Genomic DNA, 15,383 nt, shown 5'->3' on the forward strand with positions numbered 1-15,383 from the left:
CTTCTTTGCCTCATTTCTGTGGTGCTCTTTTTCTGTCATTAGTTGTCTGTTTGTCTTTTTCATTTCACTTTCTGCTTCATTCATTGTGGCCTCTCTGCCATTGTTTCTGGTATCCTGGTACTTTTCTCTCTCTTTAGAATGTCCTGAAGTATTTTCTGTACAGTTGGATTGGTGGCTGCAAATCCCCCCATTTCCTCTTTATCTTGGAAGCACCTTGTTTCTCCATTAATTTCTAAGCCAATTGTGCAGGACATATCAATCTTGGCTGGAGGTTATTGTCTTTCAAGGCTTGGATTATTTCATCCCACACTCTTTGAAATTTGATGGCTTGTGCAGAGAAGTTTGCTATAATTCTGATGGTGTTCCCTTGTAAATGATCTGACAGCTTTAAATATTTTGTTCTTATAGTGGATTTCTGGAGTCTTGATTATTATATGCCTGATTGTAGTTCTGTTTTGATTTTAGGTGGCTGGAGTTCTGTATGCCTCATACATCTAAGCATCTTTCCCTTTCCTTATATTTGGGAAGTTTTCCCTCATTATTTCTGTGAATAGCCTTTGCAGTTCTTTTATTTTTACTCCTGCTTCTTCCTTTACATTCTTAATTCTTAAGTTATAGATCCTCTTATCATCTTCGAGCCTTTGTATTGTTACTGCTTGTTTCCTTGTTATTCGTAAGAAGTTTTTCTTTTCATACTCCCACATTACAAATCTGTCCTCCAGTTCAGGTAATCTATCCTTAGTTTCTTTCAAGCTGTCATGCCATCTTTCAATAGATTTTTTAGTTTCCTAGTAATCTCTTTGAACCTGCTTCATGTATTCTATGTTTTCACTATTTTCTCCATCAAACAATTCTCCTTTTTTTCTGTTCTTCCATTCTATCATCTGTTTTTTTCTTGGAATGTGCTTAGCATTTTTTTAACTATTCTACTTATATCTTGCTTTACTTGGTTAAATACTTCACTTTTGAACTCGTCTATGAGGTCCCAGAGATATTGCTTTATGTCTATTGGTGCCATGCCTGATACTGTATGTTTTCTGTCCTTTTTCTCCTTTGCATTTACCTTTCCTAGATCAGTGTTCTCAGGATTGGGGACTGAGGACCCTTTCTTGTTGCTGTCTCTTCTCATATTTTTGTTCCTCCCATATAGGTGTATATAGGAGGCCCAGTTTCTTTCTTTGTCGGTTACAGTTTGTTTGAATCAGTCCATATATAATTAACTAATTCTGTGTGTAATGCTGATCTTCCACACCTATGTAAAGTTTTCTATCTGCAAGTTGGACTGAGCAGCATAGGAGGCAAGAACTGCAAGAAATTCTGGGATCTGAGTGACTGAACACTAGGGAGCAGAAAGAAGGCATGGTTGCAGTAGAGAAAACACTGGGAGTCATGGATGTGGGCACAGAAGCCCACAGAAGCTGTCTATGACTGACACAGCAGAGTGTGTGACATCACTCTCTTCAACCCCCACACCAAGCCTACATCTTTGCTGTCAGAGGAGCCCTAGGAATGGAGGCTGACAGAAAGCCCTGTGGCTGTATTAGGGAGGTCTTGAGAATCAAGTAAATGGCTGCTTGTGGCTTCAGGGATGGCTCAAGATCCAAAAGCCTCCAGATAGAAGCTGCTACTATGAGTGTCCCAGTGGACTACCAATGATGGGTATCAGCTTGTGCTCCTCGAGAATCAAGATGCTTGAGGACCATGAAATTTGACATTTGCATGTAATGGTGTTGATACACTTCAGGTAACATTTCTGTTTTTTTCCCTGATCATGGCAGTGACACTGAGCACTGGTTGATCCCTCTGTTAGTCAATGCTTACTAGAAAAACAGATTTAATGCAAAATACACAAAGTACCAGAATATATAAAGCCAGGCATGGTGGCACACATCTACAACCCCAACACTCAGGAGGCTGAGTCAGGAGGATCACTGCAAATTCATGGCCAACCTGGGATACATTAGTAGGTTTAATGCCAGCCTATACTACATAGAGAGAAGCTGTCTACAAGAAAGAGAATATAGAAGATTGACTTACAATGGACACCACAGAAAAGACATGGAAGACTGCAAAATTTCTGTCTGGGCCCTGGAGACACAGAGTATCCAGTTAAGGCCTGAAGCGCACTGTGGCATCCAGTCCCATGTGAGTCTGTATCAAGAAACCAAAGCATCTGTGATAGAAGCTGAACAGCCTGTGCTGGAAGTAGAAGGTGATGTACAATATGAAGGTGAAGACAGGAGTCCTCTGAAGTAACAGCAGCAAGCCTTCCTTCTTTTTCTCCTTTATTCCATTCAGGCTGTAAGCCCAACGAAAAAATCTCAGAAAATCATTGCTCAAATTCTCACATGAAGCACACAAATTTGCATTCAATACTTTTTTTTCTTAATGTGCATGCTAGAGTATTATATTCCACTATGTTTTAATTTTCAGTTTTTATTTTGACTACGACATTTTTCTTCCTTCTTGAAACTGAGCCTAGGGCCTTTGCACTGAGTATTATCTCCAGTTATTTTTTATTTTGAGGCAGAACCTTGCTGAGCAATGATTCCTGATGTACCCATGAAAACTCTGAGGGAACGCAACTTTCTCAAAGGATACATGATAATATCTGCTATATTTACAAATTCATGTAACCTGTGAACAAGACCTCATCTGGAATTTATACTACACTTAATATTTATATCATTTGAACAAGATTATAATACAAATACATTGTTTAATTAAATAGATGAAAAGGAATTGGACAAAAATAAACAAATCTACTAAATGTAGTCAAACTACTAGCACTTGGCATGAATAAATTTTTGATCATATATAAACAAAGAGTAAAACATCATAATAAATCCCTGCAGTATTACTCAAATTGCAAAAAACTTGCCTTAAATACCGAAAGACAAACAGTATTGTGAATTTTATGATACCCTCCTACAAAAAGGAGCATCTGTGGTCAATGATAAAGTGTAATTATAAGTTTTTGTACTGTTTTTTTTTTCTTTTTTGATGGTCTCAATTTACTTCATAAACATTTATCCATTTTTCATAACCAAAATCATATTACACAAATTAATTTTATCAATATGTAAGGACTATGCCTTATGTGTAGTTTCACTCTACATGAAAAAGCATTCTTTCTATTACTTCCAGGGAGCCAAAGTTGCACAAGGAGATTCCAAGCACATGAAGGAAGCTTTGGAACATCCCTCCCAGTGGGTGAGACCTCATTCAGTGGACAAAATTACAGGATGATGCACAGGAGGTCCCCGCAGGCCTGACTGGTCCAGGTCCAGTGACCTCCATTCCATCCCAGGAGCCAAGGAAGTGGGAGGAACACACAGGGAAGCTTTGGAACGTTGCTGAAAACCTGGAAACAAAGGAAAGTGACAAAAAAGAACAAAGTGCAATCTCAAACCTCTAGCCCCTCACAAGCAAGCCTAGGAGACTTGGCCATGGAAGAAATTATAAGCCATGTACCTTAAATTCCTGAAATGATAACAACTGAGGTAAGGAAACAATTTTAGGATGCTGTAAAAGAACTCAGATCAGAAATAATCACCCTGATAAAAGAAGAAATGATAATTGTAATGAAAGAAATGCTGAACACATCTATTTAAAAATTAGAGGAACAGTGCAAAAAGATGGAAATCCTGAATGAACAATACAAGAAACAAACAATGCATGAAGCAGATTCAAGAAGACATACAGGAAATCATAAATTCCACTGAAAGTTGGCAAAACTGTCACAATGAAAGTGAAGATAGAATTTCAGACCTTGAAGACAAGATTGCAGCTAGTCAACAAGAAAGGAAAGAACTTTTAAAAATAACAAGAAATCAGGAAATAACAATTCAGCAGCTTCAAGATAATGCAAAGAAAAACACCCTAGTACTTATAGGGATAAATGAACAAAAATAATATCAAGAGGCTATTTACAGAACTAATAGGTGAAAACTTCCCAAACATGGGAATTCAAACTTACATACAGATAAGTGAAGCATATAGAATTCCAAATAGCCATAACCAAAATAGAATATCATGCAGAGATATAATAATCACCATCACAGGCCTGCAGCGACCTCGTGGCTCCTGGCAATGTTTGTAGGACTCTGGAGTTCTGAAAAGGCAAGCAGGCACCATTGAGTCCATAGGCTTGGCACCTTGGTGTAAGTGCCCCATGCACTTTCCCCAAGGTCCAGCTAGTTTGGGACAGTCAGTCAGCAAGGAGATGGAACTTTGTGCCTTCCAAGTGAACTGGACCAGCGCAGCAGGTCCTATGCAGGCTTAGGGTGGCCTTGCCACTCCCGGCTGTGCTTAGAGGACTCTGGAGTTCTGGGAGCATGGGCACCATCAGTTCTGGGGGCTGGATTTCTCAGGCCTGCCCCACCACCAGTGACCCTCTCTCAATCCAGGGAGCTGGGTGTTCAGAGTCCCAGGAGCTGAGGGCATAGAAGAGGATCTCCAACAGACCTTGGGGAAGCCTTGAAATAACACATGAAACACAGAAATATAGGAAAATGACAAAATGAAAGACCAAACTACAGTCTCAAAACTCCAGCCCATTCAAAGAAACCTCAGGAGCGATGTACATCGAAGAAAATATATGCCATATACCTGAAATATTGGACGGAATAGCAAGTAAAATAAAGAAGCAACTCTGGGAAGTGTTAAAGGAATTCAAACTAGAAATAATCTCCCAGGTAACAGAAGAAATGAGGGAGATGCTTACCATATCTAAAGAAGAAACAGTTAAAAATTGGAGGAAATAAACAAAAAGATAAGATGCCTGGATGACCAATATAAGAAACAAACAGCATACATAAAGCAGATGCACAGAGATATATAGGAAATCAAAAATTCCCCTGAAAGCTGTAAAAACCGCCGCAATGAAAGTGAAGATAGAATTTCAGACATCAAAGACAAGATTGCAACTAGTGAACAGAAAGGAAAGATCTGTTAAAAAAAAACAAGGAATCAGTAAATAACAATTCAGCAACTGCAAGATGACACAAAGAAGAACAACATAAGATTGATAAGGAAAAATGAAAAAGAAGGGGACAACATAAAGGATATCAAGAGGATAGTTAGACAAGTAATAGCTGAAAATTTCCCAAAAATCAGATTGGAAACCGACATCAAGATAAGTGAAAAATATAGAACTCCAAATAGTAATAATCAAAATAAAATTATACATAGACATATAATAATCACCATCCCAGAAATTCACCATAAGAATAGAATATTAAAGGCTGTCAGAGAGAAAAGACAGATCACTTATAAAGGAAAACCTATCAGAATCACTGCAGACTTGCAACACAAAAATAAGTCAAGAAGAGCATGGAGTGAAGTATTTCAGATCCTAAAGGAAAATGATTTCCAACCTAGACTGATGTACCCTGGAAAACTATCCTTCAAAATCAATGGAGAAATTAGATACTTCCATGACAAAGAACAGCTGAAGTACTTCATGATCATGAAGCCAACCCTGCAAAGAATATTAAAACACAGTTTAGATACACTTAAGAAAAAACCACTAAGCAAAGCAGACAATAAAACAGAATAGAAAGATAAAAATGCAACAGCATAAAGATAACATGTCAACACGTATAACAGTTATAACATTAATGTAAATAGTCTCAATACACCAATTAAAAGAAACAAACAGACATAATGGATCAATAAACCAAATCCAACCATATGCTATCTACAAGAAACCCATTTAACCCAAAAGGATACTCACAGACTGTAAGTCAAAGGATGGAAAACAATACTTCACCCAACAGGAACCAAAAAAAAAAAAAATGGGAGTATCCATTCTATTTGCAGACAATGTGAACTTTAAACCAATAATGATCAGAAGAGATAAAGAAGGTTACTAAATACTGGTTAGGGGAAAACATCAAGAGGAAGACATAACTATCTTAAATATATATACAGCAAATTCCAGAGCACCCAGTTATATAAAACAAGTATTAACAGAAATGAAAATCCAAATTATCACTAACAAAATTATAATGAGAGACCTTAAGGCACCATTGACAGCAAGGGACAGACCAAGCAGACAGAATTCAGCAAAGAAATAACAGAACTGAATCACATCTGTGAACAAATTTATTTGATAGACATATACAGATTGTTCCATTGAACAACATCAGAATACACCTTCTTCTCAGCAGTACATGGGTCATTCTCTAAAATAGACCATATATTAGCACACAGAACATATTTATATAAATGCAAAAGAGTTGAAATCATCCCTCGCATGTTATCAGATCATAGCACTATGAAATTAGAAAATAATGATAAAAGATACTGCAAAAATCCCACAAAGACATGGAAACTGAATAACACACTCTTGAGTAATCAGTGTGTCTCAGGCAAAATTAAAGAAGAAATTAAACAATACCTACAAGCAAACGAAAATACAAATACAACTTAGCGGAATCTGTGGGATGCAATGAAAGCCGTCATCAGAGGAAAATTTATTGCACTGGGTTCCCACAATAGGAAAACAGAAAGAATACAAATAAATAACTTGATGTTATACCTCAAACATCTAGAAAAAGAAGAGCAAGTTAAGCCCAAAGCCAAAAGAAGAGAGGAAATTATAAAAAATCAGAGCAGAAATCAATGCAATAGAGACTAAGAAAACAATTGAAAGTACCAATGAATTAAACAGTTGGTTGTTTAAAAGAATAAAAAATGGATAAGCTCCTAGCCAACCTTATATAATAAAAAGGAATAAAAAGCTCAAATTCATGCAATAAGAAATGAAAAAGGTAAAATCATAGACTCAATAGAAATACAGAAGATCATCAATACCTATTTTGAAAACCTCTACTCTCATAGGTTTGATAACACAAAAGAAATATACAGATTCCTAGAAACACATGAAGAACCAAAGCTAGTTCAAGAAGATTTAAAACTTTTTAATAACCCAATTTCTATTAATGAAATTGAAAATGTAATTTAGTCCTTACCTACAAAGAAGAGCCCCGGCTCAGACGGATTCACTGCAGATTTGTACAAGAAATACAAAGAAGACTTAAATGCCGACACTCCTCAAACTCTTTAATGAAATTGAAAGGGAAGCAATCCATCCTAAGTCATTCCTGGAAGCAAATATTACTCTAGTACTAAAACCTGAGAAAGACCCAGCTAAAAAAGAGAACTATAGACCAATCTCCCTAATGAACACAGATGCAAAAATTCTCAATAAAATATTGGCAAATAGGATGCAGCAAATCATCAAGAAGATTATACACCATGACCAAGTGGGATTCATCCCAGGCATGCAGGGATGCTTAAACATATGAAAATCAACTATATCAATAAAGCCAAAAGTGAGAATCACATGATCATTTCTATAGATGCAGAAAAAGCCTTTGATAAGATCCAACATTCATTTATGATAAGAACTTTACAGAAAATTGGAATAGATGTTCTTTACCTCAATATAATAAAGGCCATCTATAACAAACCAACAGCCAGCATCATACTAAATGGCCAAAAATTGAAGGCCTTTATTTTAAAATCAGGCACAAGACGAGAACGTCCCTTATCACTTATAGGACATCTTAAATGTCCTATTTAATATAATACTGGAAATACTAGCAAGAGCAATTAGACAAATAAAAGCAGTAAAGATAGGAAGAAAATAATTTAAATTATCAGTGTTTGCAGATGACATGATACTTTACATAGAAGACCCCCAAAACTTCATTGAAAGATTCTTAGATATAATAAATGAACTGAGTAAAGTAGTTGGGTACAAAGTCAATACTCAAAAATCAATAGAATTCCTACACACTAACAACAAAATCACAGAGAGAGAAATAAGAGAAGCCACAAATTTCACAGTAGCAACCAAAAATATGAAATAGTTAGGAATTACTCTCATGAAAGAAGTAAAAGACCTATGCAAGGAAAATTATGATACACTGAAAAAAGAAATTGAAGATGATCTCAGAAGTTAGAAAGACATTCCTTGTTCAAGGGTAGTAAGAATAAATGTTGTAAAAATGGCAATTCTCCCAAAACTCTTGTACAGATTCAATGCAATCCCAATAAATATACCATCAACATTCCTCATAGATCTCAAGAAATCAGTGCTAAACTTCACCTGGAGCGAGAAGAGATCTAGAACTGAAAACACAGTTCTAAGCAGCAAAGGCAAGGCAGGAGTCATCACAATCCCTGACTTGAAGTTATACTACAAAGCAACCATATTAATATTAACTTGGAACTGGAATCAAAACAGAGCCAAAGATTAATGGAATAGATTAGAAGTTAAAACCACAACTACAAACACACTCAACCACCTTATCTTTGATAAAGGGGCCAAACATGTTCACTGGAAGAACGACAGTCTCTTTAATAAATGGTGTTGGAAAAAGTGGCTCTCCATATGCCAAAAACTTAAACTAGACCCATCCCTATTTCCATGTACTAAATTAAAATCTAAATGGATCAGAGATATAAATATTATTTTTTTTAATTTTATTTAAAAGGAAAAAGAGAAAAACAAAACAAAACAAAGCAGTGTAATGGTACAAGTAATACAGAACTACAAAATAACAGTAAAAAATCACCAGTTAATAGATAATACATTATCATCTTAGAGATATTTTCTCAAGTCACAGGATCAAAGCATGAAAAGTGGACATTCAAACAGTGAGACTGCAAACAGTGTTCAATCATCCAACCAAAAACATTAATATGGTCAGCTATTGAACACCTCTAAACACACTTGCAGTTGTATCCTCTAGAGCACTTTTTTCTCTCTCTTTTTTACAACAAAATTTACACATTTTGGGTTTTGTTACTCCTTAGTTCTTATTACATTTTTTTGGAAGAGAATATAGTCAAATATGGCAAAACATAGCTGTCAGTCAAAACCAAGGATAGACATGGCATATGATGTAAAAACAGACTACAAAGTTATCAACAATGGTTACCATAATGCCTCTTGCTTCCTTAAAAAGAATTGTCTATGTCATTAAGTATTATAAAGTTGAACAAAACAGTGGAGAACAAGACCAATAAAACCTAAACCTTGTAAACATTACAGGACTTCCATGAAGATAATGGTCGAACCAGAATGGGCATCATAGTGAAACTTATTGCCTTCAAAGTAGTTGCCTATACCCCCCAACTTGACATTATTATACAGAATGGAACAGAGTCTAATCAGTCAAAAAAAGATAGTGGGAGTATTACAGGACTTCAAATCAAGTTAATAGGAAATCAAAAATGTTACTATAATATATCCTGCTAATATTTTATTTTTCCCCTTAATTAAAAAAATCAAAAAAAAATCACTAAATAATTTTTAATGAATAAGGGAGAGATTGAGATAAAAGAGGACATAACAACATAACAATACAGGTCAAAGCATGACAGTTTCAGCAACCTAGTGCTTCACCACCAAATAACCTGACTTAATAGTAGTTACCATAGTGTCTTATTCCTTGAAATATTGGAATATAACTTCATATACTATAGCTTCAAATATATCCATATCAAGCAGCCCAGAATAAAGCCATTCCAATTAATAAGTGAAAACTTTATGAGGTTTCAAGACCAATAAAGGGGAATCATGATTACCACATACTTTTATATATGTGAATCATTATTTACATTAGGGAAACCGGTATTCACACATGTGAGATTGATTTATTTCACTTATGAATATGGTCTCAAGTTGTGGCCATTTATTCATTAATATCTCAGTATGATCCTTCTTTATACCTGAGTAATACTCCATTGTATAGAAATACCATAACTTTTTTATCCATTCCTCAGTTGATGGACACTTGGATTGTTTCCAAGATCTGGCGATTACAAATTGTGCTGCTATAAACATAGGTGCACATATATCACTGTGGTATGATGCTTTCAGTTCCTCTTGGAATATGCCTAGAAGTGGAATAGCTGGAACAAATGGGACTTCCAATCCCAGCTTTTTGAGAAATCTCCCCTGACTTCCACCAAGATTGTACCAGTCTACACTCCCACCGACAGTGTAGGAGACTTCCTTTTTCCCCACAGCCTCTCCAGCATTTGTTGTTGTTGGTTTTCTTGATCCTGGCCATTCTTTCAGGAGTAAGATGGAATCTCAGTGTGGTTTTAATTTGCATTTCTCTAACGAACAATGATGATGAACACTTTTTCAAGTAATTATTTGCCATTTGTATTTCTTCATCTGAGAAGTGCATATTCATCTCAGATGCCCATTTTTGGATTGGATCTTTGAATTTTGGGGGTCTGAGTTTTTTTTTTAATTCTTTATATGTTTTAGACAAAAGTCCCCTGTCTGAGGGGTAGTTCACTAAGATCTTTTCCCAGTTTGTGGGTTTTCTTTTCACTATGCTGGAGATTTCTTTTGACATGCATTAACTTTTTAATAAGAGGTGGTACCAGTTATTGATTCTGGGAGTATATCCTGTGTGGTTTCAGTCCTGTTCATGAATTCTCTACCTACCCCTAGGTTTTCAAGGTTTCTACCCAATTTGTCTTCCAGTAGGTTTAGTGTTTCTGTTTTAATATTTAGATCTTTGATCCATTTATATTTTAATTTAGTACATGGTGATAGGCATGGGTCTAGCTTTAGTTTTCTGCAAATGGAGAGCCAGTTTTTCAAAAACCATTTATTAAAGACACTATAATTCTTCCAGTGAACGGGGCTCCTTTATCAAAGATAAGGTGGTTCAGTGTGTTTGTAGTTGTGGTTGTATCTTCTAATCTATTCCATTGATCTTCGTCTCTGTTTTGATTCCAGTACCATGTTGATTTTACTACTGTTGCTTATAGTATAACTTCAAGTCAGGGATTGTGATGCCTCCTGCCTTGCCTTTGCTGCTTAGAATTGCCTTTGCTATTCTAAGTCTCTTCTGGTTCCAGATGAATTTTAGGAGTGATTTCTCTAGATCTACAAGGTATGTTGATGGTATTTTTATTGGGATTGCATTGAATCTGTATAACAGTTTTGGGAGAATGGCCATTTTCACAATGTTTGCTCTTCTTATCCATGAGCACAGGATGTCTTTCCATTTTCTGAGATCATCCTCAATTTCTTTTTTCAATGTACAATATTTTTCCCTGTATAGGTCTTTCACTTCTTTCATAAGAGTAATTCCTAAGTATTTCATTTTTTTGGTTGCTAGTGTGAAGAGTGTGGTTTCTCTTATTTCCCTCTGTGTGATTTTTTTGTTAGTGTTTAGGAAAGCTATTGATTTCTGAGTATTGATTTTGTATCCAGCTACATTACTGAATTGACTTATTATACCTAAGAGTCTTTCAATGGAGTTTAGGGGGTCTTCTATGTAGAGTATCATGTCATCTGCAAACAATGATAATTTAACTTCTTCTTTTCCTGTCTTTACCCATTTTATTTCTCTCTCTTGTCTAATTGCTCCGGCTAGTACTTCCAGTACTATACTAAATAGGAGTGGTGATAAAGGACATCCGTGTCTTGTGCCTGATTTTAAAATAAAGGTTTTCAATTTTTGGTCATTTAGTATGATGTTGGCTGTTGGTTTGTCATAAATGGCCTTTATTATATTGAGGTAAAGACCATCTAGTCCAATTTTCTGTAAAGTTCTTTTCATGAATGAATGTTGGACCTTATCGAAGGCTTTTTCTGCATCTATAGAAATGATCATGTGATTCTTACTCTTGGCTTTATTGATATGGTGGATTACATTTATTGATTTATGTATGCTGAACCATCACTGCATTCTTGGGATGAATCCCACTTGGTCATGGTGTATAATCCTCTTGATGATTTGCTGCATCCTATTTGCCAATATTTTATTGAGGATTTTTGCATCTATGTTCATTACGGAGATTGGTCTATAGTTCTCTTTTTTAGTTAGGTCTTTCTCAGGTTTTGGTACTAGAGTAATATTTGCTTCCAGGAATGACTTGGGATGGATTGCTACCCTTTCAATTTCAGTGAAGAATTTGAGGAGTGTCGGCATTGGGTCTTCTTTGTATTTCTTGTAAAATTCTGCAGTGAATCCATCTGGGCCTGGGCTCTTCTTTGTAGGTAAGGACTTAATTATATTTTCAATTTCATTAATAGAGATTGGGTTATTCACCAGTTATATATCCTCTTGATCTAGCTTTGGTACTCTATATGTTTCTAGGAATCTGTCTATTTTTTCTGTGTTATCAAACCTTTGAGAGTAGAGGTTTTCGAAATAGGCGTTGATGATCTTCTGTATTTCTGTAGAGTCTGTAATGATTTTATCTTTTTCATTCCTTATTGCATGAATTTGAGCTATGTCTTCCCTTTTTTAAATAAGGTTGGGTAGGGGCTTATTGAGATTATTTATTCTTTCAAAGAACCAACTCTTTGATTCGTTGTTTCTTTGGATTGTTTTCTTAGTCTCTATTGCATTGATTTCTGCTCTGATTTTTATAATTTCCTTTCTTCTTTTGGCTTTGGGCTTGACTTGCTCTTCTTTTTCTAGCTCTTTGAGGTGTAGCATCAGGTTATTCATTTATATTCGTTCTGTTTTCCTGATGTGGGAACTCAGTGCAATAAATTTTCCTCTGAGGACGGCTTTCATTGCATCTCACAGATTCCAGTAAGTTTTATCTGCATTTTCATTTTCTTGTAGATATTGTTTAATTTCTTCTGTGACCTATTGATTACTCAAGAGTGTGTTATTCAGTTTCCAAGTGTTTGTGTGATTTTTGCAGTATCTTTTATCATTAATTTCTAATGTCAAAGCGCTATGATTCATTAACATGCAAAGGATGATTTGAACTCTTTTGCATTCGTTTAAATATGTCCTGTGAGCTAATATATGGTCTATTGTAGAGAATGACCCATGTACAGCTGAGAAGAATGTGTATTCTGATGTTGTTGGGTGGAAATTTCTGTATATGTCTATCAAGTCCATTTGTTCACAGGTGTGATTCAGTTCTGTTATTTCTTTGCTCATTTTCTGCCTAGTTGATCTGTCCCTTGGTGTCAATGGCATGTTAAGGTCTCCTGTTACAATTGTGTTAATGATAATTTGAGTTTTAATTTCTGTTAGTAATTGTTTTGTATAACTGGGTTCCCTGAACTTTGGGGCATATATATTTAAGATAGTTATCTCTTCCTCTTGGAGTTTTCTCCTAACGAGTATAGTGACCTTCTTTGTCCTTTATGATTATTGTCGTTTTAAAGTTCATGTTGTCTGCAAACAGAATGGCTACTCCTGCTTTTTTTTTTTTTTTTTTGGATTCCTGTTGTGTGAAGTATTGTTTTCCATCCTTTGACTTTCACTCTGTGAGTATCCTTCTGGGTTAAATGGGTTTCCTGTAAGCCACATATGTTTGGATTTTGTTTCTTGATCCATTCTGCTAGTCTTTCTTTTGATTGGTGTATTGAGATCATTTACATTTATGGTTATAACAGTTATATGCTGGTTTATTGTTACATGTTATCTCTCTGCTGTGGCATCTTTATCTTTCTGTTCTGTTTAACTATCTGCTTTGCTTAGTGTTTTTTTTTTCCTTTGTGTATCTAAACTGCCTCTCAATATTTTTTGCAGGGTTGGCTTGGCGTTCATGAAGTTCTCCAGCTGTTCTTTGTCATGGATGTATCGTATTTCACCATCAATTTTGAATGATAGTTTTTCAGGGTACATCAGTCTAGGTTCAAAATCATTTTGCTTTAGCATTTGGAATATTTCACTCCATGCTCTTCTTGACTTTACTGTTTGTGCTGAAAGTCTGCTGTGATTCTGATAGGTTTTCCTTTATAAGTGTTCTGTCTTTTCTCTCTGAGCGTTTTTAATAATCTATTCTTGTGTTGGATTTCTGCGATGGTGATTATTATATGTCTGGGTGTAATTTTTTTTTTTTTTTGGTTATGGCTATTTGGAGTTCTGTAGGCTTCACTGAACCTGATGTCTGTTTCTCATCTCATGCTTGGGAAATTTTCAGCTATTACTTCTCTAAAATATCCTCTTGACATCCTTTGGGTTGTCCCCTTCTTTTTCAGTAATCTCTATCAGTCTTATGTTATATTTCTTTGCATCATCTTGTAGTTGTTGAATTGTTATTTCCTGATTCCTTGTTATTTTAAAAAGATCTTTCCTTTCCTGTTCACTAGCTGCAATCCCATCTTCAAGGTCTGAAATTCTATCTTCACTTTCATTGAGGCGGTTTTCATAGCTTTCAGTGGAATTTTTTATTTCCTGTATATCTCTGTGCATCTGCTTTATGTATTCTGTTTGTTTCTTATATTGCTCATCTAGGGATTTATCTTTTTGTTTAGTTCCTCCATTTTTTAACTATGTTTTCTTTAGATATGTTCAGAATCTCTTTCATTTCTTTTATCATTTCTTCTTTTACCTGGGAGATTACTTCGAGTTTGAATTCCTTTAAAGCTTCCTGGAGTTGCTTGTTCATTTCAGTAGCTATTATGTCCGATATTTGAGGTGTATGGTATATATTTTCTTCTATATACATCACTCCTAGGATTTCTTGAGATGGACTGGAGTTTTGAGGTTGTAATAATTTTGTCTTTCATTTTGTCATTTTCTTATTTTTTTGTGTTAAAAGTGTTATTTGAAAGCTTCCTCGGGGTCTGTTGGAAATCCACTTCTATGTTCGCAGCTCCTGGGACTCTGGCACCCAGCTCCCCCAGGCCTCTGGGCCTCTAGAACCAGTAGCCCTCTCCTGCTTGTTTAGAACTCCATAGTTCCAGATGAGCTGGGCTCCAGGGACACTGTGCGCCTGCCTGCTTACTGGAAACTCCACAGTTCTCTGAGCACAGCCAGAATGGGGAGGCAGTTGTAGATGCCTCAGACCCACTTAGCCACTTCACTGCACCTGGAAGCCTGGAGGGTCCCAAACAGTCTGGGCTTGGAGCAGAGTGCACAGGGCACTTACCGCAGGCCATGGCTAACTGGAACTGGTGATGCTCGCCTGCTTGCTGAGAAATCCACAGTCCTCCAGACATCCGGGGAGGTGGATGCAGGGCCCCCAAATCCGCCCAGCCCTTCCTCTGCACACAGATGGTGCAAGAGTCCCAAATAGGCTCGTCTCTGGGGATAGTGTGCACCCATCTGCTTGCTGGAAACTCCACAGTTCTCAGAGCGCAGCTGGAATGGGGAGGCGGATCGAGATGTGAATATTAAAACAGAAATACTAAGTCTATTGGAAGACAAATTGGGTAGAAATTTGAAGACATAGGGGTAAGTTGAGAATTCATGAACAGGACTCAAACCACATGGCAAATACTTCTGAGAATCAATAACTGGGATCACCTCTTATTAAAAAGTTTCTGCATGTCAAAAGAAATCTCCAGCATAGTGGAAAGAAAACCCACAAACTGGGAAAAAATCTTAGTGAACTGTCCCTCAGACAAAGGACTTCTGTCT

This window comes from Cavia porcellus, unplaced genomic scaffold (assembly GCF_034190915.1).
Source record: "Cavia porcellus strain 051 isolate PalLab524CR breed Dunkin Hartley unplaced genomic scaffold, mCavPor4.1 scaffold_33, whole genome shotgun sequence".
In the NCBI taxonomy this organism is placed as follows: domain Eukaryota; kingdom Metazoa; phylum Chordata; class Mammalia; order Rodentia; family Caviidae; genus Cavia; species Cavia porcellus.